The following is a 21,952-nucleotide window of genomic DNA, read 5'->3' on the forward strand; positions in this document are numbered from 1 at the left end:
AGGATCCTGACCTGAGCCGAAGGCAGAGGCTTTAACCCACTGAGCCACCCAGGTGCCCCGGGAATCCACTTATCTTGATGAGCACTGAATAATAGACGGGATTGCTGGATCACTATATTATACACCTGAAGCTAAAGCAACACTGTACGTTAACTACCCTGGAAATAAAATTTTAAAAAACCTTTTTTAAAATATGTGACTTTGGTATCACATCAGTCAGACTCTGCTGGTTGAACTTACGTAACTGTCCCTCAGAACAATGTATTACTTAAAATATGACCCATGAGAAATTATACTAGTTACCAGGCATGTTTAGATACAGCCTTAAGAAAAAACATATACTGGCAACAGGCCTCTAGGGGAGAGGACGATATACGTCCTTGAAGCCGAGCAGCAGGGGATGCCCAGCTCGTTCAGAGGGGAACGCCCCCTGCTTCATTTTTCCATTATTTCCCCTTTCCCCCTGAGAGCACTTGTGGCTAATTGGATGAGCCCTTTGAATGTGCTTGCTCGACTATTAACTTTATACTGCTTGACCAGAAATATTTTGCCCTCCTTCTTGTTTATCTATAAGGCATATGATTAATGTGTAACCTTCTTCGGCTGCTTTGTTGATTACTGTCTATATCTAATAAAAATGGGACTGAGGAGGGGCGCCTGGGTGGCTCAGTGGGTTAAGCCGCTGCCTTCGGCTCAGGTCATGATCTCAGGGTCCTGGGATCGAGTCCCGCATCGGGCTCTCTGCTCAGCAGGGAGCCTGCTTCCCTCTCTCTCTATCTCTCTGCCTGCCTCTCTGTCTACTTGTGATCTCTCTCTCTGTCAGATATATAAATAAAATCTTTAAAAAAAAAAAATGGGACTGAGGAGTCGTTCGTGGCAGCAGTCTTTTCTACTGTTGTTCCCCAGCTCCCTTTCTCTTGCAGCTGACTTGTTTGTGTCTCACTCTTCTTAGGAAGCGGCAAACTTGCTAATTTACATTGGCACTACTTGTCACTCATTATCCCCCCAAGGGCTTCAAAATCAGCATCTGTGTTGATGAACGTCACCTAGTAGAGGTAGCATGAACTAAGAAAAAGGCTCACGTGAAGAAGTGCACAGAATTCTCTGATATAGGCTTATCCTGAGCACTCTCTGAAGGGTCCAAGGTCTCAGGACTGTGGGTTCTGGGTGTAGGTGGGCTTCCTCCCTGTAACTTGGAGTGCTCCAGCCCCAACTGGAACACCAGAGTTAGGTCAGTGTGTGGCCCAGCTCCCCAGGAAATATCCTTTCCAAACTGTAGGAATAGTGACCAAACCTGAAGAAGGACATCAAGTCCTTATAACCAAGGAGAGCTGTTATCTTTACATTGATGCCCAGTTTTTGCTGAATGTGTATATCTGGTATTTTTCACCAAAGTTTTGCATGATCAGCATTCTTTCTTTTCTTTCTTTCGTTTTAAAATCCATCTCTTTTCTTCCCTTTGTCTTGTCTTCTTCCCCTCCCTTCTTTCCCCCCATCTTACTCCTCTTGCTTCTTGAAGTGGTGTACAGAGCCTATTGAATCAGAAACTTCTATTTACAGCACAGTTTATTCCACACATTTTGCTCATTGTCATAGGTAACTTACTTCCAAGCCAATATAAAGTATATTTGTTTAATTTATCTGCCACCATGAAAAGGTAGAATCATTAAATATATACAAATTGTTGCAGACTTGGAACTCTCTTCTTGAAAATCTGTTTCTTTTTCAGAAACCATTGTAAAATTCAGGGTGACTTACAATGCACTCAGAGAACTGGAACTTAAGCTTACTTAAGCTGACAAAAAGTTCCTATGACCTGGCCATTTCACTTCTAAGTGTTATGTCCAGCAGATACATGAGTACACGTGCATAAAGAACATATATAGAATGATCATAGCAGCAATATGTGTAGTAACTCCAAACTGAAGGTAACCCAAATGTCTGTCCACAGAAAATAGCTAAACACTGGCCTCTTGGTACAACAGAATGTCTTACAGTAATGAAAATAATCAAACTGCAGTTAAACCCAACAACACAGCAAAAAACATTGATTCCACTTACATAAAATTCACAAATGAACAAACTTAGTCTCTGATGTGAAAAGTAAAGAGAGCGAATATCTTTGAGCTGGTTGGAGGAGTTCTTGAGTGGAAGGATCACAAGAAAGTTTTTAGGGTATTGGGAGTACTCCCTATTTTTAACCTAAATAGTAAATACAGGGATGGATTTATTTTGTGTTTCACCTACTACATACTTTGGAGCTGAGCACTTTTCTGTTTCTACATTAGGCTTTAATTTGAAGGCTTAAAAGTTACTGCTAAAGTTCTTACACTAGTAAAAAGGCTACTTAGGACATTTCATTGTAAATACTCTGCCTCAAAAACAAAAGAGAAAAGAAAAAGAGAGGGAGGGAGAAGGGGATAGAGGGAGTGAGGGAAGGTGGAAGAAAAGAAAAAGAAAAGCACTTTTGCCTCTTTTATGGCACCGGTAACACATGTAATCCACACATTTGTGGTAAATATGAACGATTTAATGCCTGACCTAAAATTCAGATTCTTATCCAAGCTATCAGGAATATAGGCTGAGAAAGTGACCAGCATGTCAGTAGAATTGGGGACTCTATGGAACTCAGAGAAACAGAGAACTCACCAACTCTCCCTGTTTCTCTTCTGACCCTCCCTAACTTTCTGTTGGCCTGCTTCATATTTTGTAAATGATAAGGTCTAAAGTTTACCCTTACCTTCTTCACGGATGCAAAATTCTGGTGTTGTCTTCAGGACAGAATCTAACATTTTATTTTCTATTACTATAAGGGGACTGAAAGTGAAAGTAGGGCAAGGCATCTTTGAAATCAGACAAATGCTGAGAAATTGGCTGCTTTTTCTGGGGGCCAATAAAAGTCTTCATGTCAGGAAACCAAAAAGAGTTCCAGAAGCAACTGAATGTTTTTGTAAACTTGGCAAACTGAATTTCTTGCCCATCCTCCAGATCCCTTTCCATATAAATGAGTTATTTGTTGTATGCAAATGAACTTGGAAAAGTTCATTTTAGAATAATTTAATTTGTGGTACATACAGTTGCAGTCTATTTAAAAAAAAACACTGAAAAGAAATAAAATAAAATAAATTGGAAAAAAAAAGAAAAAAAAATACTTGTAAGTCTAGGTTGCCAAAGAGATTAAAGTTTATTTTTGTTATTTTTATAGTCTTGTGTGCTTTATAAATTTATCTTCAATGAATGTGAATTATTTTTATCATAGAAATACACATATATAATAAAAGTTTCCATTTTGAAAAATTATGTCTTTTCTTTCAAGTAGTGTTATCTGAGTAATTCTGATGATCATGTATTGGTCATATATTTATTAGAGAAGTATTTAATAAGCACTGACTACATCCCATACTGTCACACATTAGGGCTCAACTGGGCTCATTGAAGCTGTTTGTATTAAGTTAGGTCAGACAGGAAAAGCTGCCTGGAGTGAGAGATAGTAGTGGCCTCCATGGTTTAGATAGAACCTGAACATTTGATATAGTTGCAGAGACAAAAGAAAAGATACTTTATCCTGGTGAGCAAATAAGGAGACAAAACTTTATAACAATAGGTAGGAACTGGAAGAAATTACTATGTTATCCATGTGATAATTTAAATTGAGCAGTTTCTGCATCATTTTTTTAACTTTATGATACCTCTTGGAGATTATCTCATGATAGTTAAAATGGTGTTTCCCTTTTTATTTTAATGACTGTAGAGTGTCTGTTATACATCTGTCCCATGGTTTACATTACCAGTGTCTGATGGATGGACTTTAGAGTTGTTTCAGTCTTTTGCCATTACCGCAATGCTGCAACACGTATCCTAGTACGTTTGTCATTTTCCGCTCGGGCAAAGTTATCTGTAAGATAGTCTTAAAATGAACTTGCCAGGTCAGAGGTTTTTGTGCACTTGAAGTTTTGATATATAATTGTGGCAATTTGCACTGTCACTAGCAACTATGAGAGATGGTCGGTTTCCCCAAACCCTTGCTGACCTGATGTCCCAACAAACATGTCATCTCTTGCTGCTTTTATTTATTTTATGTTTTTTTTATTTAAATTCAGTTAATTAACATATAGTATATTCTTAGTTTCAGAGGTAAAAGTCAGTGATTCATCAGTTGCGTATAACACCCAGTGCTCATTACATCACGTGCCCTCCTTAATGTCCATCACCCAGTTACCCCATCCCCTCCATCTTGCTGCTTTTAGAAGTCAGATAACTTTAAGTTCTAATTTGCACATCTCCTTATCACCCCTACAGCTTTATTTTCTTCTACTATTTTAGCCCAGTTTTTCATGCAATTGTTCTTTTTCTTACTGTTTTATGAGGGTATCCTTGTAGCTTGAAGAAATGATCTCCTTATCTGGTATAAATTGCAGTTTCTTCCATCTTGTCATTTGTCTTTTTGTTTTGCTTATATATTTTTAATAAATAATTTCACTATTTTTATGTAGGTAAATTTATTAATTTTTTATTTTATGTCTTTCTTTCATGTAACATCTAAAAAGGGCCTCTTTGGGGTGCCTGGATGTCAGTCAAGAGGCTGACTTTTGGTTTTGGCTCAGGTCATAGTCTCAGAGTCTTGGAATCAAGCCCCTTGCCAGGCTCAGTGCTCAGTATGGAGTTGGTTTGAGGATTCTCTCTCCTCCCTCTCTCCCCCCTGCCCCCACTGGTGCCTCAAGCTCTCTCTCTGTAAAATAAATAAGTAAATCTCAAAAAAAATATGAAAAATAGAAAGGGCCTCTTTATTACAGTACTATTTTTTGTTTTTTTAATATATTTACTTACTAATTTTTATTTATTTAATTTGAGAGGGAGAGCACGTGAGTTGAGGGGAAGGGCAGAGGGAAGGGAAGAGAGAATCTTAAGCAAGCTCCAAGCCCAGATTGGAGCCCAACATGGGACTTGATCTCACGATGCTGAGATCATGACCTGAGCCAAAATCAAGAGCCAGATGCTTAACTGACTGAGCCACCCAGGTGCCACTACAGTATTATTTTTTAAAGCTCAAATATATTACCTAGGATTTTAGTTGAATTTTTCATGTTTCAACTTGATTCATCTGAAATTTATTTTGTAAAAGGCATAAGGGAACTCAAACTTTTTTTGCATATGGCTACCCTATAGTCCAAATACCATTTACGGAAAAATCCATATCATTTCATTAATGCAAAACACCAAATTCACCATATGTTGATTTTCAGTATTAATATGAGTCTATTTTTAAGCTTTCAAGACTGTCTTATTGATGTTTAAATATTCAGGGGTCAGTACCAGTGTAGAAATTGTTGGGATATTTTAACATATGTTTAGAGTGAGTCCGCTTTCCCCCATCATTTACAAACATTTTCCCCCCAGAATTGCATTCTTACTTTTACTTTTTACATATATACTTTAAGGTAAGTTTTTCTACTTCCCAAAAATCCTTTTTGCCATATTCATTTGAATCCTATTAAATGTATACATTAACTCAAAAGATTGACACTTTAATTTCTAACCCTCTTTTACAATTTTTTTCTCTCTCAATATTTGAACAATTCTTCATATAACATTATATGTGTCTTGATTTTATTCTATAGTATTTTATTTGTTTCAATGATATTACAAACTTGGTCTGTCTTCCATTACATCTTCTGACTTTTTCCCCATTTATTTAAGTGAATTATTTCAAAAAACTTGCAAATGTTTCCTGGGTTACAGGTTCTGATATTCTTTGGAAAATATTTTTATTTTTAAAACTTTTATTAAATAAAGGAAGCATAACATATATTTCAAAAGTGAGCCACAGCATTATGCTACCAAACCAGAAAGAAGCCTCATTTTGTAATCTCCTTAACAGAAGTTCTAAGAGCCTCTTTGATTTACCGGCTCAGAATTTTCTTCCCTATACCATATAGCCTTACTATATCCCATAGTGAACACATTACCAGCTGCATCAGGAACTGTGAAACCCTCGGCTTTCATTGCTTTTAGTTGTCTCAGTCTCTTTTCTTTCAGTTGATTTATCTCTTTATTTACTCCTCAGATTTCCTTTTAAATCCTTCATCAAGCAGTTCTTCTTGGGCTTCTCAAAGAGAAAAGGAATTCACTTCTGAAAATCCCCAATTATCACGGTATGGGTTTTGTATTTACCGACTTCCACAGCTAAGCATGTGTGTCTGTTTCTCTACCACCTGAGTATTCTTTTATGAGTGTGTCTAATATTTTCATACATTTGGATCTAGATGCCAAGAATATCCACAGTGTGAATCTTCTGACGATTCCCCACCAGGAAAGCTCACCCAAGCCTTGGTGTTTAGCAATTTTATTATTGTGAGGGACAACCATGGGTAGACATGTAGACCTCATGTAGCTGTTCTCAGTTACTCAGACTGAGGCCCCCCCCTTTTTTCCCTGATGCCGCTTTAGAAGTCAAATTGATTCAGTGTAGACTAAGACCTTCACCATAAATCACATTGTCAGCATAAACAATCTGGCAGTTTATGTGATAGTCCAAAACATAGACAAAACATTTTATTTCTTTATTATTTTTTTAATTTACTAATTTAATTTTTATTTTTTCAGTGTTCCAAGATTCATTATTTATGTACCATACTCAGTGCTCCGTGCAAAATGTGCACTCCTTAATACCCACCTCCAGGCTTACCCATCCCCCCACCACCCTCTCCTCCAAAACCCTCAGTTTGTTTCTGAGTCCACAGTCTCTCATGCTTTGTCTCCCCCTCTGATTTCCCCCAATTCACTTTTCCTTTCCTTCTTCTAGTGTCCTCCATATTATTCCTTATGCTCCACAAGTAAGTGAAACCATATGATAATTGACTCTGTCTGCTTGACTTATTCCACTCAGCATAATCTCCTTCAGTCCAGCCCATGTTGATACAAAAGTTGGGTATTCATCCTTTCTGATGGAGGCATAATACTCCGTTGTATTATCTTCTTTATCCATATCTTATCATATCTTCATATCATATCCATGTCTTATTTGTCCATTAGTGTGTTGAAGGGCCTCTTGGCTCTTTCCACAGTTTGGCGACTGTAGCCATTGCTGCTATGAACACTGGAGTACGGATGGCCCTTCTTTTCACTACCTCTGTATCTTTGGGGTAAATACCCAGTAGTGCAATTGCAGGGTCATAAGGTAGCTCTATTTTTAATTTAAGGAATCTCCACACTGTTTTCCAAAGTGGCTGCACCAACTTGCATTCCCACCAACAGTGTAAGAGGGTTCCCCTTTCTCCACATCCTCTCCAACACTTGCTTATTGTCTTGTTAATCTTTGCCATTCTAACTGGTGTATGATGGTATCTCAATGTGGTTTTGATTTGAATCTCCCTGATGGCTAATGATGTCGAACATTTTTTCATGTGTCTGTTAGCCATTTGTATGTCTTCTCTGGAGAAGTTAGGCAAAACATTTTAATTAGGCAAGATATTCCAGGGGCTTATATATTTTCTTCCAGGAGCCAGTAAAAGGCTAGACCTTTCTTTGGAATGTGAAGGTACCCCAGACCTGAGTTAACCTTTATTAGATAGGCTATAAGAATGAAGGTAGTATCATGAGAAAGGTAAAATGAAGTATTTGATCATATTATTGGAAGATGCCAATGTTCTATTATTGGCCTTTTAAAGTATAAAAATTATTCTTTCTCTGAAATGTATGACTCTCCAGGTATTACTAAAATATGCTATGTAATATATGTTTAAAGTTAGGTCATTTTATTTCATTGTGATGTTGTAGTTAATAACTTCCAATCTGATTAGCACTTTTTCTTTTCTTTTTTTTTTAAGATTTTATTTATTTATTTGACAGAGAGAGATCACAAGTAGGCAGAGAGGCAAGCAGAGAGAGAGAGAGAGAGAGAGAGAGGAGGAAAGCGATGCGGAACTCGATCCCAGGACCCTGAGATTATGACCTGAGCTGAAGGCAGAGGCTTAACCCACTGAGCCACCCAGGCACCCCTGATTAGCACTTTTTCTTACCATAGATAGGAGGAGCATTTGATAAGGAAGATAAGTAGTGAACCTTGAGAAGTTATAGCATTAATTGTAATCTGGACATTTTTTTCACGGCCCAGATTGGTCCAAAATCTTTTGGTCCAATATTGGGTAGACTGAGATTATTATTAAAAATTTTTAAACTCTTTTAGAAGTAAAGGAAGCCAAAAACATACTCTTGCTGATTTCAGTTTATTTAATGTAAAATAGGGAGAAATGAATCATCTCACCTAAAACTATAAAAGCAAAACACCAAAAAATGGTCTTATTTACAGTGTTTCTCATGAGTCCATTTCAGGCTTTATAGAAGTCAGTCAAGTGTTAATCCTCAAAAATCTGGAGATTTGGACTAAAATTTTTGTGAATGTTCCTGTTGTAACTGAAGTTTTCTGTAGATTATTTAAATAGATTATTTCACTGAGACCTTATGCTTCAGATTCCTACTTCTAAACCCAACACCCTCATGCACTGTAACTGGTAGTTCTCATCGATTCTGAGGCGATAGTTTAGATGTCTTTTCCTCCAGGATGCTTATTCTAGCCTGGACTCTTGCTGGATGGGAATATGGGGAGAAGCGAAGAGATCTTTTTTTTTTTTTTAATTTTATTTATTTATTTGACAGACAGAGACCGCAAGTAGGCAGAGAGGCAGACAGAGAGAGAGGAGGAGGCAGGCTCCCTGCTGAGCAGAGAGCCCGACGTGGGGATTGATTCCAGGACTCTGGGATCATGACCCGAGCCAAAGGTAGAGGCTTTAACCCACTGAGCCACCCAGGCACCCCATGAAGAGATCTTTTTAAATTACAGTTTTTTGAATCTCATAAGAAGGCTGTGGCTCTTGCATCTGACTTCTTCTTTCTTCTGAAAATGCTTGAATCACAACTAATTCAAGTGATCTCAGCAGCAGGTCTAACAGGAACTGTTCCGAGAGGAACATCAACTTTACATTTTTTGTCAGTCTCACCCATATTGAAGTAACCCGGTCTGAGAACCCTGCCTTTGGATCAGCAGAGGAAGAGCATTGGTAGGTGGTGCTACTGCTTCTGTGTTCACAGTTTTTGCCCATGAGACCCAATAAGTTGTTTCTGTTTTTTCTTAATATTTTTATAGGCCCGGAGGCACCTGCTCTTTATCCAGAATCTTACTCATGGGCTTGGTGATATTTAGATATGCCAACCTGCAGTCAGTCAGCAGCACCAAGACACAGTGCCTTAATCAGATTTTTCATGGTTAGCTAAAACCACAAACATAGTGATAACTTATATCTTGTGGGCCAAGATATAAGTATTATGGTAATTTTTTTTTCTGTTAGTGAAATTAAGAAGTATTTGTTGAATGCCTACTATGTTTCATATTTGTTCTTACTGCTGGAAATCTAGCAGATGAGAAGCCGGATAAGCATTCTTACTCTACAGATTTATGTCTTACTATGAGAAGACAGTAAATAAGTAAAGATATAGTTGAACAAAATTTAATATTGTGTTGAGGAATGAAACAAACAAAAAAGATGAGATAAAAAGAGGAGGGGCAGGATGAGACAAGATGGTGAGGGAAGACCTGTTTGAGAACTACATTTATACAGAGGCTTGAAGAGAAGGAGCAGGTGGGTAAAGAAGCAGGAGACATTGCAGGTGTAAGGCTGGGTTTGATCATTTCTTTTATTGTGAACATGATAACTTTCAAAAGAAAAACTCAGGTGTTATTTGATTTATGAGTTTGATTTTCAAGAAGAGTATTAAGGCAGGAAATATCAATGTGGGAGGTATCAGAATAAAGGTAGCATAAGTCTGTGGATTATATGAGATCACGTCAAAAGAGGATATAAATAGAAGAGAATAAAGATCCCAGAGCCAGGTCCCAGAAGCGTTCACAATTCAGATGCCTGGAAGAAAAGTTGGAACCTCATAAAGTGACTGAAGAGATGATGGGAAGAAACCCTGAAGAATATGATGCCACAGAGGCCAAGTAAGGAAAGGAGCAGAGGTGAGGAGCAGGGGTAAGTCATCTAAGAGATATGATTCCAGGCCGGGGACCAAGATGAATAGTAGGAAACATCCATTTATTCAGACAAAATGGAAGTCATTGGCAGCTATAACAAGAGCAGTTTAGTGGAGTATCAGTGTTGAAAGCCAGAGAGCAGTCAACTAAAATAAGAGGTGGAAAGAAAAGAAGTGAAAAGAGGAAATAGAGATAATATACTTTTGCCTTGAAGAGGAGTAAAAAGAAAAGAAAGGAGGTGTGTATAGTCATTCTTTCTAGGGACAAAAAAAATTAAGATTGCAATTTTGCTGGTGAGAACTGGAATTAAAAGGTTTGTGTAATATGAAATGTGGAGTCTCTTCCCTCAGGACTTTACTCACCAAGGATCTTTCCAAGCAGTTCATCAAACAGGATTATCTAGTATGACACACTTCTGCCATAACCATAACCACCACAGCCTGGAAAATCTTTTTTTTTTTTTAATTTTTTAAAGATTTTATTTATTTATCTGACAGAAATCACAAGTAGGCAGAGAGGCAGGCAGAGAGAGAGGGGGGGAAGCAGGCTCCCCGCTGAGCAGAGTGCCTGATGCGGAGCTCAATCCCAGGACCCTGGGATCGTGACCTGAGCTGAAGGCAGAGGCTTTAACACACTGAGCAACCCAGGTGCCCCACCTGGAAAATCTTGTAGAGAATCTTTTAGGCTTTCTGGTTCACAACAGATGCTCAGTCTTCTTTTACACCAGACATAGGAGGGTCCTAATCATGGATTTAGATATCATGGTAGCATGGACAACCAGAACAACCTCCCAGGAAAAATAAAATCACAAGTCCATGTTATGCCTCAGGATTATCCAAAGCACAGGTACACCAGCTGAGGTCTGGTGGGCCTTCTGTATTTTTCTGTGGCACAAAATTGTAGGCTAGTTGGTAAACAGCAGAGGACTTCCTCCATCTTTCTCCAATTCTCTGATGATGTCTGTAATGAAATGCAGGGTATTATCAATCTCCATTGATTATCTCCCATCATAAAAATAAAATTGAAATAATGCTTCTTATGTATTGAGTGTCTACTGTGTGCTAAGTTCTATAGTGTGTTCCTTCCATACCTGACCTCACTGGTATTTACAAGAACTTTGCAAGTTAGGGCATATTATACCCACTTTGTGAATTGGTGATTGAAGTTCAGAAAGGCTGAGTGCCATCCTCAGAATTACAGTGAGTAAGTGGTAGACCCAGAATTTGAAAACTGGATGATCTGTTTCATTGTGCCTTGCTTTGCTGCCGCTTCACTGGCAGAATAATCCTTTAAAACATTGATTATCCCATGTACTCCTTGATCAATAAACTATAGGGACTTTTTATTGATACTCGTATACCAACAGCATGCTCTCTAATCAATAATGTGACCATAAGGGCTCCATTGATTTTTACAGAGTCTCTCATCCCACAAATTCAGCAGCTCCTTGCATGGCTAGTCTCTCATCAGGAGCCCCAGTTCATCTCATATTTTCAAAAGTATTGTTTTCATGTTTTGATACTGGACTTTAAACTTGCCAAGTATATTTACTCTTGTCTTCCTAAATTCTATTCTAGGCCCAATGATTTTCTTTTTTAAAAGAATTAATTTATAAATCATATGTATGTAAAGAAAAGTAACTGAATTATATTCTTCCTGTAGATAATTTTCAAAAAGTAGCTATGTTCTTCTATCATAACCAAAGTCAAGCAATAGATTATTACCAAAATTCCCAAATAGCCTTGCCTAGCAACTCCCAAATTTCAACTCCTTCTGTTCTCCCACAAGAAACTGTAGGCAGCTTTTGACAATGATCTATGCTTTCCAGTATTTAGACCTTTATGTAAGCCTCTCCTGAGTGTGGGCTTAAATTAGGTATCTTTAACTCTATCCTAACAAACAGAAGATGGCAAAAGTGATGGAGTGTCACTTCATGATTACAAAGGACTGATTTCCATATCTCTAGCACTTTTGTCTTCTTTTCTTGCTCACTTTGATGAAGCAAGTTGCTATAGTGGACAGGCCCAAATGGTAAGGGTTGAGATTAGTCTTCAGGCAGCAGCCAGTGTGGAACTGCGGCCTTCAGTCCAACAGCCCATGATGAAATGAATTTTACCAAAAACCACGTGACTGAGCTTGAAAAGGTGATCCTTCTTCCGTTGAGCCTTGAAATGACTAGGGTCCCAGGAAGCACCCTGATTGTAACTTGTGAGAGACCTTGAAGCAGAGAACCAGGCTAAACCATGCCTAGATTCCTGGTTTCTAGAAACTCTGAAGTGATAAGAGTTGCTTGGGGAAATTTGTGTGTAGTAATAGATAACTAATACAGAAACTTTAATCTGACTTATAGCATCATACGTTACTATTGCCTGTTTGTATCTTCACATAAATTGAATTATACAGGATGATTTGTTTTATGTTGGCTTCTTCAACATTATGATTTATAATTTGTTCAAGTTGTTGGTTTCAGTAATAATTTATTCATATGTTTTGCAGTTTAGTATTCCATTTGATGAAGGTACTGCAATTATGTTCTCATTCTACTGCTGATGAGAACTTGGGGTGTCATTTATGGCACTCAGTACATACATAAGCATCTCAGTTGGGCATATATTTAAGACTGAAATTAGTTGATCCTGTGGTGTTCATTTGTTCATTTTATGATAGATAATATCCAATCATTTTTCAATATAAATGTCCCAATTTATACTCTCACCAGCATTGTATAAATTTCCAGTGCTCCATAGACTCACCATCATGTAGAAATGCCAGACTTCAAAATTTTAGTCATTTTGGTGAGTTTGTAGTTTTAAATCAGGTTTAATTTACTTTTCTTTAATAGTGATAAATAGGAGGTTGATTCACATCTACTATTTATTGGGATAGCCTTTGTCTTACGTATTTTTCTAATGGGTTGTGTGTCTTTTTTTTTCCTTTGACTTGATGACTGCTTTATTTTCTTAAAGATTTTATTTATTTTAGAGAGAGAGTGAGAGAGCAAGAGAGTGAGAGCTGGGGGAGGGGCAGTGGGAGGGGGAAAGAGAATCTCAAGCTGACTCCAAGCTGGGCTCAATCTCATGACCTGGAGATCATGACGTGAATCAAAAATTTTCAGATGCTTAACCTACTGATGGGTGCCTGTGATGGCTTTATATATTCTGAGGTTGAGTTTGTGTGTGTTTGTATTTGTGTACATATAAACATATATAATAATGTATATATATATACACACACACACGTGTACATAAACATACATGTTTATACTAGAAGTCTTTGGTTTGCCTTTTCTTTCTTTCATGGTGTCTTTGGATGAACAGGAGATCTTAATTTTAAGTAGTTAAAATTTTTAATTATTTCATTTCAATTATTTATTTTTTAAAATTTTATTTATTTTAGAGAAAGCAAGAGTATGCAAGTGGGAGGAAGGGCAGAGAAAGAGAGAGAAGGGAAGCAGACTCCCCACTGAGTGGGGACCCCAATATGGGGCTTGATGTCAAGACCCTGAAATCATGACCTGAGCTGAAACCAAGAGTCCATGGGCGACTGACTGAGCCCTCAGGTACCCCTGAGTTTTTAATTTATAGGTAGTGCTTTTGTGTCCTATTTCCAAACCAGGAGGACTGTAATAAAGATTATTATTACAGAATAATCTCTGTAATATTTTCTAAACTTTATTGTATTGTCATTCACATTTAGATCTACAAACCATGTAAAAATGACTTTTGTGAATAGTGGGATATAGGAATCAAGTTTAACGTTTTTTTAAAATAATTTTTTAAATTTATTTTCAACATAACAGTATTCATTGTTTTTGTACCACACCCAGTGCTCCATGAAAAAATGTTCATCATCACTAGCCATCAGGGAGATTCAAATTAAAACCACATTGAGATACCACCTTACACCACTTAGAATGGCCAAAATTAGCAAGACAGGAAACAACATGTGTTGGAGGGGATGTGGAGAAAGGGGAACCCTCTTACACTGTTGGTGGGAATGCAAGTTGGTGCAGCCTCTTTGGAGAACAGTGTGGAGATTCCTCAAGAAATTAAAAATAGAACTTCCCTATGACCCTGCAATTGCACTACTGGGTATTTACCCCAAAGATACAGATGTAGTGAAAAGTTTAACGTTTTTTAATGGATATAACATTGACCTAACACCATTCACTGGAAAGACTATAGTATTCCCAGTAGTTGACATGAATCACCACTCTGTCCCCATGTCAGTCTCTGAGCTCTCTAGCTTGTTGCTTCTATCCATTCCTTTATGCTGCATATTTTTCCTGCATATTCCTGTGTAATTATTCCTTTGTGTCCCATGCTACCTTAGGTATTGTAACTTTATAAGTTTCTATATAGATAGAGCAACTTCTCTCATTTTGTTCTTCAAAATGGCCTTGCCTGTACTCGGCTTTTTTGCATTTCCATATAGATGTTAGAATAAGCTTGCCTTTTTTACAAATAGATCTTTGGGAGTTTGGAGTTACATTGATTCTATAGATAAATTTGGGGATCAAGAAATAATGAGTCTTCCATGCTCTTTCTATGTTACACCATTGATTAGGCCTTTTAAAATCTCTTAGTAGGTGTGCCTGGGTGGCTCAGTCACTTGAGTGTCTGTCTTTGGCTCAAGTCATAGTCACAGGGCCCTGGGATCTGGCTCCCTGCTCAACGGGCAGTCTGCCTCACCCTCCCTCTCTCTCTCTTTCCCTGCCTGTGCTCTTTCCCTCTGTCAAATAAATAAAACCTTTAAAAAAAAAAGTGAAATCTCTCAGTAATATTCTACTTTTCAATGTATAGTTCTTATATCTGTTTGTCAGATTGATCCCCGGATATGTTTTAAATAATCTTCTTGAGTATAAATATATATAAGGAAAAGTGCACACCTTATAAACATGTGTACACATAAGAATTTTTCAAACTAAGCACCTCCACATTGCCAGCCCCCAAATACAAATAATTGCATCATGACAGGACTCCCAAAGTCTTCCTCACCCTGCCAGTCTGCTCTGTCACCTCACATCTCTCTCAGCCAAGGATAACAACTATCCTGCTGTAGTACTATATTCAAGTTGAATCATAAACTATGCAATTTTTAGTAGTATACTTTTTCAATATTTGCTTGTGAGATAAGTCTATATTTTTGTGTGTATCTGTCAATCATTTATTCTCATCGCCATTTTTAGTATTCCATTCTATGAATTGCTGCATTTATTGACACAAGTGTTGATGGACATTTGAGCATTGTCTAGTTTTTTGATTATTAAGAATTTTTATTTTATATATCTTTTCATTTACATGCACATTCTTCTTGTGTCTATACATAGAAAAAGATTGCTGTAAAGCCATTCAACATTAGCAGATACTACTATTTTCATAGTCATACTAATTTCTATTCGCACTAGCAACACAGCTCATTCCATGTTCTCTACATCCTCATCATGCTTGGTATTGTTGGCTTATCCTTCCTTTGGCAGATGTGTGTTGTTAAGACATTGTGATTTTGATGCCTCATACAATTGAGCATCTTTTCATATGTCTATAGAATGTCTGATATCCTTTAGTGATTTTGTTAAAAAATGAAGTCATTTAGTATACTAAATGAAGTCATATAGTATGTTTTTAATATTTCTTTTTTCACACAATTTTTTTGAGATCTTGTGTGTTAGTAAATGTATCCTTGAGTAGATTCTTAAATAGATTTGTATATAACTTTTGGATTTGATTGAAATCCACTTGAAAGACATTTAGTTGCTTTAATTTTTCAACCCTTTCAGAGACTACTCCTAGTTTCGGGCAGCACAAAATCTGTAGCTTATCTTCTAGCACCAAGGGCCAATCTTGTGCATGTAAGCCAGTCTCCAGGTCATTGTGTCTTGATGTTTTAGATATAGTGAAGAACTTAGAACAGTCCAAGAATATGTGGCATGGACTTCCATTCCCTTCCCTAGGAATTCACTTTCAGAACTCTTTTTGTTTGCTAGTTCATGGTAAACTTCTTCTCTCTGCTAAGATCATTTATTGGAATAAAAACCCATTTATGTAATTCAAACCTACTGGCTCAAATTATACAAACTCCCAAAGGGGAAAGCATATTAAGGAGTGATTCCCTTTATTTTCCTGTAATGTTTGGGTAGTTTCAAAGGCTATCAGAGACCACACTGGGTCATTGTCTGATTCTTGGCAACATAATTTTTGCCGTCTTGGGGAAGCTGACATCTCTCCTTTTAGATAGTAATTCAATCAGAGAGCGAGCCCCACTGCCAAATGCAAGACTATCCATGAAGCTCATATGAGTTGTAACAGATTTTACTAAAGATCAGGAAGGACGTCTTTTTTCCCTAAGATTTCTTTGCTTCTCACAGCTTGAAGGGAACCATGAACATTTCACTTCACTGAAGCCCAGCCCCTTTCTACCTTGCTGGCTCTGCCTTCCTCTGCATCTTCTTATTCTTCTGTTTACTCTCTACCTTGCTTTTAGGAAAAATTAAAACTTATCTAACAAAGCAATTTAGCACCATTTTTTATTGCGTGGTTTTCACGTCCTTGTATTCTCCCCCTCTGCTCCAATGGCACGTCAGTGAGTTTTTACAATGCACATCTGTCTCTCTATCAAGAGGATCAGATGTTTAATAAATCCTTATCTTTTTATATTATCCTATATCTGTTCTGTTACAAGAAAGGAGGGCGGTGTGCGGAAGGCTCTGCTTTCAGATAGCACCCAGATACCTTTGCTTTGGAAACTCGGTAGCAAGATATATCACAGAAGAAGAGAGCCCTACAGTTTAAATTGAATACACGTTTTGGATTACACCACTCTGGGGTTTTGGTGAAGTTCCCAGCCAAGCAGCAGTCCTTTAGTTCATGAATTTCTTCTGGCCAGTGAAATGCAGGTAGCCTTAGTGCAAGAATATGGTGTCTAAAGAGAGCGCGCAAAAGCACATTTGGGACAGTGGTCTAACGGAACACTTCTAACACATTTTGCTAGAGATTCAGATGATCAAAAAAAATAGCCTCTTGTTTTGCGCATACAGAAAGATACCTGGTTTCCTGCAAAGAAGTCTGTTATGAAAGTATCTCTTCGTTACTTTGAGTTGCAATCTGAACTATATTCACAGCAAATGCCATTTCGAAGGGCCTTAACAGACCTCAGAGATTATTTTTCTGGGTAAAAAACCCTTCATATTAGAACATTTTAAAACCTAATTAGTATTTGCCCTAAACTTACAAGATGTTCTGTGTCAATTATATTTTGCTAAAGCTGGGGAAAAAAAGTAGTGGCTGGAAGTGTGTGCAGTTTGGAGGAAGCAAGGGGGAAAACGTTACGGCTAAGAGTTCCTGCACCTCTCTTTTTAAGCAAGTGTATGGCACTTAGCATTTTAAATCTTTTACAGAGGGGCTAGTAATTTTAAAAAGCCTATTTTTAGGGCTGATAGCATGACCAGGGATCATTTTCAGTTTCAGTTCAGTTCATTTTCACCCAGTCATCATAGTGAGTTTTGTAAAAGAAGTAAGTCATGTCACTCTTCATACAACCTTGTGGTTGTCATTCTGGGACCACAGTGTCCTCCAATCTGCCTGCTGCTGGCTCCTCTTCCCATCACAATTCTCTCCACTTTAGGGCATGGACTTTTATTTACGTACCGAACACACCCACCTCTTGTGGAATCAGGAATTTTGCACACGAACCCTCCTTCTCCCTGGAATCTCTCCCCTCATTTCTTCCCTAATGCCGCTTTTAGTGAAAAAATGAATCTTCCCTCATTTCGTCAGGGTAAGACGGCTGTCTGACTAATCTAAATTGGGTCTCCCTTCTATACTTACTCAAGGCACCCAGTATTATTCCTTTACAGTGCTTCTCAGACATTCAAGAATTACATTTGTGGGTGTCACTTGTTTTAATGTCTGATTTCTGAACTAAAAAATGCATGAGCACAGGGACCACAGATATTATGCCAACCACAGAATGCCTTCCCAGTGCCTTCCACAGCACCCAGCACGTGGTCAAGTGGTCAGTACATCGTCACTAAGGGACTAAATGCAGTCCTTTTTAAAAGTGCCCACCTTGGTGTCAGTCAGGATTACACAGTGCCTTTTGCTTGCTGCAAAAAATATATGAAAAATATATGAAAAATCCAGGGTCAGTCCACAGTACATGAACTGAGGAGGCTGAGCTCTTGTCAGCACTGTATTTGTTGCTGTCATCATCATGATCACTGTCACCTACGTTAGGCTTGCTTTGATTGGTCTGTGACTCAGAAAAAAACCACTCTGTCCAAGAGACAAATGTATTATACAAAACCCAGGCAGTTGAGGGATTTCGCTTAGATTTCTTTTATGTTATTACTGAGAGTTTGGGATTTTTATTTTGATTTCAGTTATTTACATAACATTATTCTGAATAAAAAATAACAGGACAAAATACCGAAAACATTTAATGAACTAGGACACACTTCCTCACCCACTGGTAAAGCAACAACAAACAAAGACCCAAAGAAGTACAGGGGGAATCAGTGGGTTGGATCATGTTACTTTTATTTTCTCTAGAGAGAGGGTCTAATCTGCTAAAGCCATCTTTTGAGTTTTTCAGAAAAATTACTCAATTTTTGCTTTGGAATTTCTATAAGCTCATTTTCAAGTACATTATGTAATCTTGTAGTTCATCATTTCCTGCAGATATTTTGAAGTTTTTCTTTTATTTATTTATTTTCCTTAAGATTTTTTTTTTTAATCAGGTTACTGATCATGACCTGAGCTGAAATCGAGTCAGATGCTTAACTGACTGAACCACCTAGGCACCCCTGTCTTTTATTTCTTTAAGCATAGAGAATTTAAGCTTTTTTAATGTGCTTTTTTTTTTTTAAGGTTTTACTCATCTTATTGGAGAGAGAGAGGGAGAGAGAGAGAGAGAGAGAGTGTATAGGTGAACACAAGTGGGGGAGGGGGAGAGGGAGAAGTAGGCTCTCCACTGAGCCGGGAGCCCACTTGAGGCCCTATCCCAGGATCCCAGGACCATGATCTGAACCAAAGGCAGCCACTTAACTGACTGTGCCACTCAGGTGCTCCTAATATGCTTTGGATAATTCTATGTCTAAAGACTTTGAAGGTCTCTACTTACTTTCCTTTGTTTTTGCTCCTTTCTATTCATAGTGCATCTTTATACTGTGAACTTAAGTGTGAGCTGCTTTTATTTTTTTCTGTATCAATATTTTATGGGATTCTTTGAGTCTCAGTGAGGATTTTGCCAGGTTCTTCCAGGAACATATTGGTTCTCTTGTCCAGTCCCACTTTATTTCCTTATCATTTTTTTCTTTGGATGCATGTTTTTATTTCTCTTGGGTAAGTAGCTTGAACTGAATTGTTGGGTGATAGGGTAAGTGTATGTTTAGTTTAAAAGAAACTGTCGTGGGGCGCCTGGGTGGCTCAGTGGGTTAAAGCCTCTGCCTTCGGCTCAGGTCATGATCCCAGGGTCCTGGGATGGAGCCCCGCATCAGGCTCTCTGCTCAGCAGGGAGCCTGCTTCACTTCCTCTCTCTGCCTGCCTCTCTGCCTACCTGTGATCTCTGTCTGTCAAATAAATAAATAAAATCTTAAAAAAAAAAAAAACTGTCGTAATTTTTTCCAAGGAGAGGTAGTATGTTATGTTCCCACCAACAATATGTAACAGTGCCACTTATTCCACAACCTCACCAACATTTGGTAGTGTTTTCAATTTTAGCCCTTCTGATGGGTATATATTCTTAGCTTATGGTAGTTTAACTTACGTAAATATGTGAATATTTTTTCATGTTCTTATTGGCCATTTGTATATCTTCTTTTGTGGAGCATCTGTTCAAGAATTTTGCCCATGTTTTTTAATTAAAAAAATTAATTTAATTGCCCATGAGCTTTGTATTTTTTAGAGCAATTTTAGGTTCATAGAAAAATTGAGTGGAAAGCACATGTAGTTTGTACCCATAGACAAAGATGTCTTTCTTCTCTAATCTTTAGTGAGGGTTGTAGGGGCCTGGTTAGCCAGAGGGAGCTGTTTGGTTGTAAACATAGATTGACCCCACCCCTCCCAGAGGAACTTACTTGCAAACCCCGGATATAGGGGCGGGCCAGGCTGGATGGAGACATCCAATCAGTGGGGCGCACATATATTTACTGTGGTGAGTTGAAATCTCATTGGCCACCTGTGTGTGGGCCAGGCTCAACCAATTCTATAAATGTCAGTCTGTGAGGCTGGGGTGGGGGGAGTAGTAGGAGGAGTTAGAATAGCTGTTGGGATAGCCGTTAGAATAGCTGTTGGGATAGCCATTAGAGTCGCTGTTGGGATAGCTGTTAGGGTAGTCATCAGAGTGATAGTCATCGGGAGCCATTAGGGTAGTCATCGGGTAATAGTTGTTGGGAGCAGCTTCGCTGGGAGCGGCCCACCGTGAACAGCCTCACCACCCTGAGCCGCGGCCCTGCCGCGAGCGGCCTCACCGGAGCGGCCTCGTTTGGGGAGCAGCCTCATTGGCAAGCAGCCTCGTCCGGAGCAGCCTCATCCGGAGCAGCATCGTCCGGGGATTGGCCTTGTCAGAGTGGCGTCATGGGGAGCAGAGTCTGTGTTGTCGGGGTTGTCGTCCTCGCCATCGTCGTCGCCTCTTCGTTGTCAGGAGCAGCGTCGTCCGGGGAGCGGCCTCGCAGGGGAGTGGCCTCGTTGGAGCAGCGTTATCGTCCTCGTCGTCATCGCCTCTTCGTCGTTGGGAGTGGCATCCTTGTCGTCGTCACCTCTTCGTAAGAGATGGCCCCGACTGGTGGGTTTGATTTTTGATGCTTGGAGTGAAATAAAGCTTTGTTTGATTTTTGCTTTGTGTAAGTCTTGTTCCTTTGATGATAGACCCTAACACTGGGGGCTCATCTGGGATCAAAAGACGAGACCTGAGCCAGCATCAGAATTTATGGGAAAAGCCTCCAGAGGTGTTGGGATCTTGTCCCGTCTGGTTGGAGCTCCAGGGTATGGCCCACTGGGGAGAAGCTGGATGCAGCCATGATCCCCAGGGCTGGAGTGGATGCGGGGATGCCCCATTCCTCTGCTGGTAGATTGATGGGGGGTTCGAGTCCCCCTGGGCAGTTAGGGGCCTGCCAGGGGGTTTGAGTCCCCGTGGGCGGTCAGGGGCCTTCTGGGGGGTTCGAGTTCCCATGGGCAGTCAGGGGCCTGCTGGGGGGTTCGGGTCCCCCTGGGCGGTCAGGGGCCTGGCGGGGAGTTCAAGTCCCCCTGGCTGGTCTCCAGGGGTTCGAGTCCCCCTAAGTGGTCTCCAGGGACCGAGAAAATCCCCACCAGCAGCAGGTTCTGGGTAAGGACTGCTGAGTCTGCGATTGTCTTTGTGTTGTCTTTTTGTTGTCTGTTGTGTTGTTTGTTGTGCTTGAAGGAATGGGGCAAGCAGAGGGTAAGGGGACTCTGACTTTCGTCTCTCCATTCCTCATAATAGATGTGGGGCTTCTTCCTCACTCATTTCATGTGTTAAAGGCTATAACTGGAGCCAACTGGGGTTAGTCTAACTTGGGACAGAGACTTTAAGGAATATTCCCAAGCAGCTGCCAAAACTCCCTTTGTTTCAGGGAATTCCTTGCCTTCTCTGGCCTGACGTGGACTGTCTAGCCCTCCCCCTTGCTGGCGGGAAAGCATGGCGTCTGAAGTGGAATGGGCCCAGGTGGAACGTGAGGTCTGTTAGCAAAGAGATGACTGAACTGTTGATTAATTGTCTGTCTCAGGGTTTTAATGGGTAATTGGTAAAGTAGCTTTCTGAGTCTTTGGTAACCTGAAGCTTTGAAGTTTTGCTTGGATGACAAGTGGGAAGAAGTGCTAGGGCGCTGGTTGCTGGAACTAGGTTTGTGCTTTTGAAATCTGTTGGTAAACATGTTTTGTGCTTAACTGCTATTGCAACAGTTTAAAA

General features: G+C 39.2%; 1 pseudogene; it reads right to left on the minus strand.

The window, feature by feature from the left end:
- The window catches only part of LOC111142915, a 45,687-nt pseudogene extending 25,115 nt beyond the window's left edge, over positions 1–20,572 (minus strand).
- Between the last annotated feature and the right edge of the window lie 1,380 nt (positions 20,573–21,952).

The sequence above is a fragment of the Enhydra lutris genome, unplaced genomic scaffold (assembly GCF_002288905.1).
Source record: "Enhydra lutris kenyoni isolate GAN:26980312 unplaced genomic scaffold, ASM228890v2 scaffoldscaffold9, whole genome shotgun sequence".
NCBI lineage: Eukaryota > Metazoa > Chordata > Mammalia > Carnivora > Mustelidae > Enhydra > Enhydra lutris.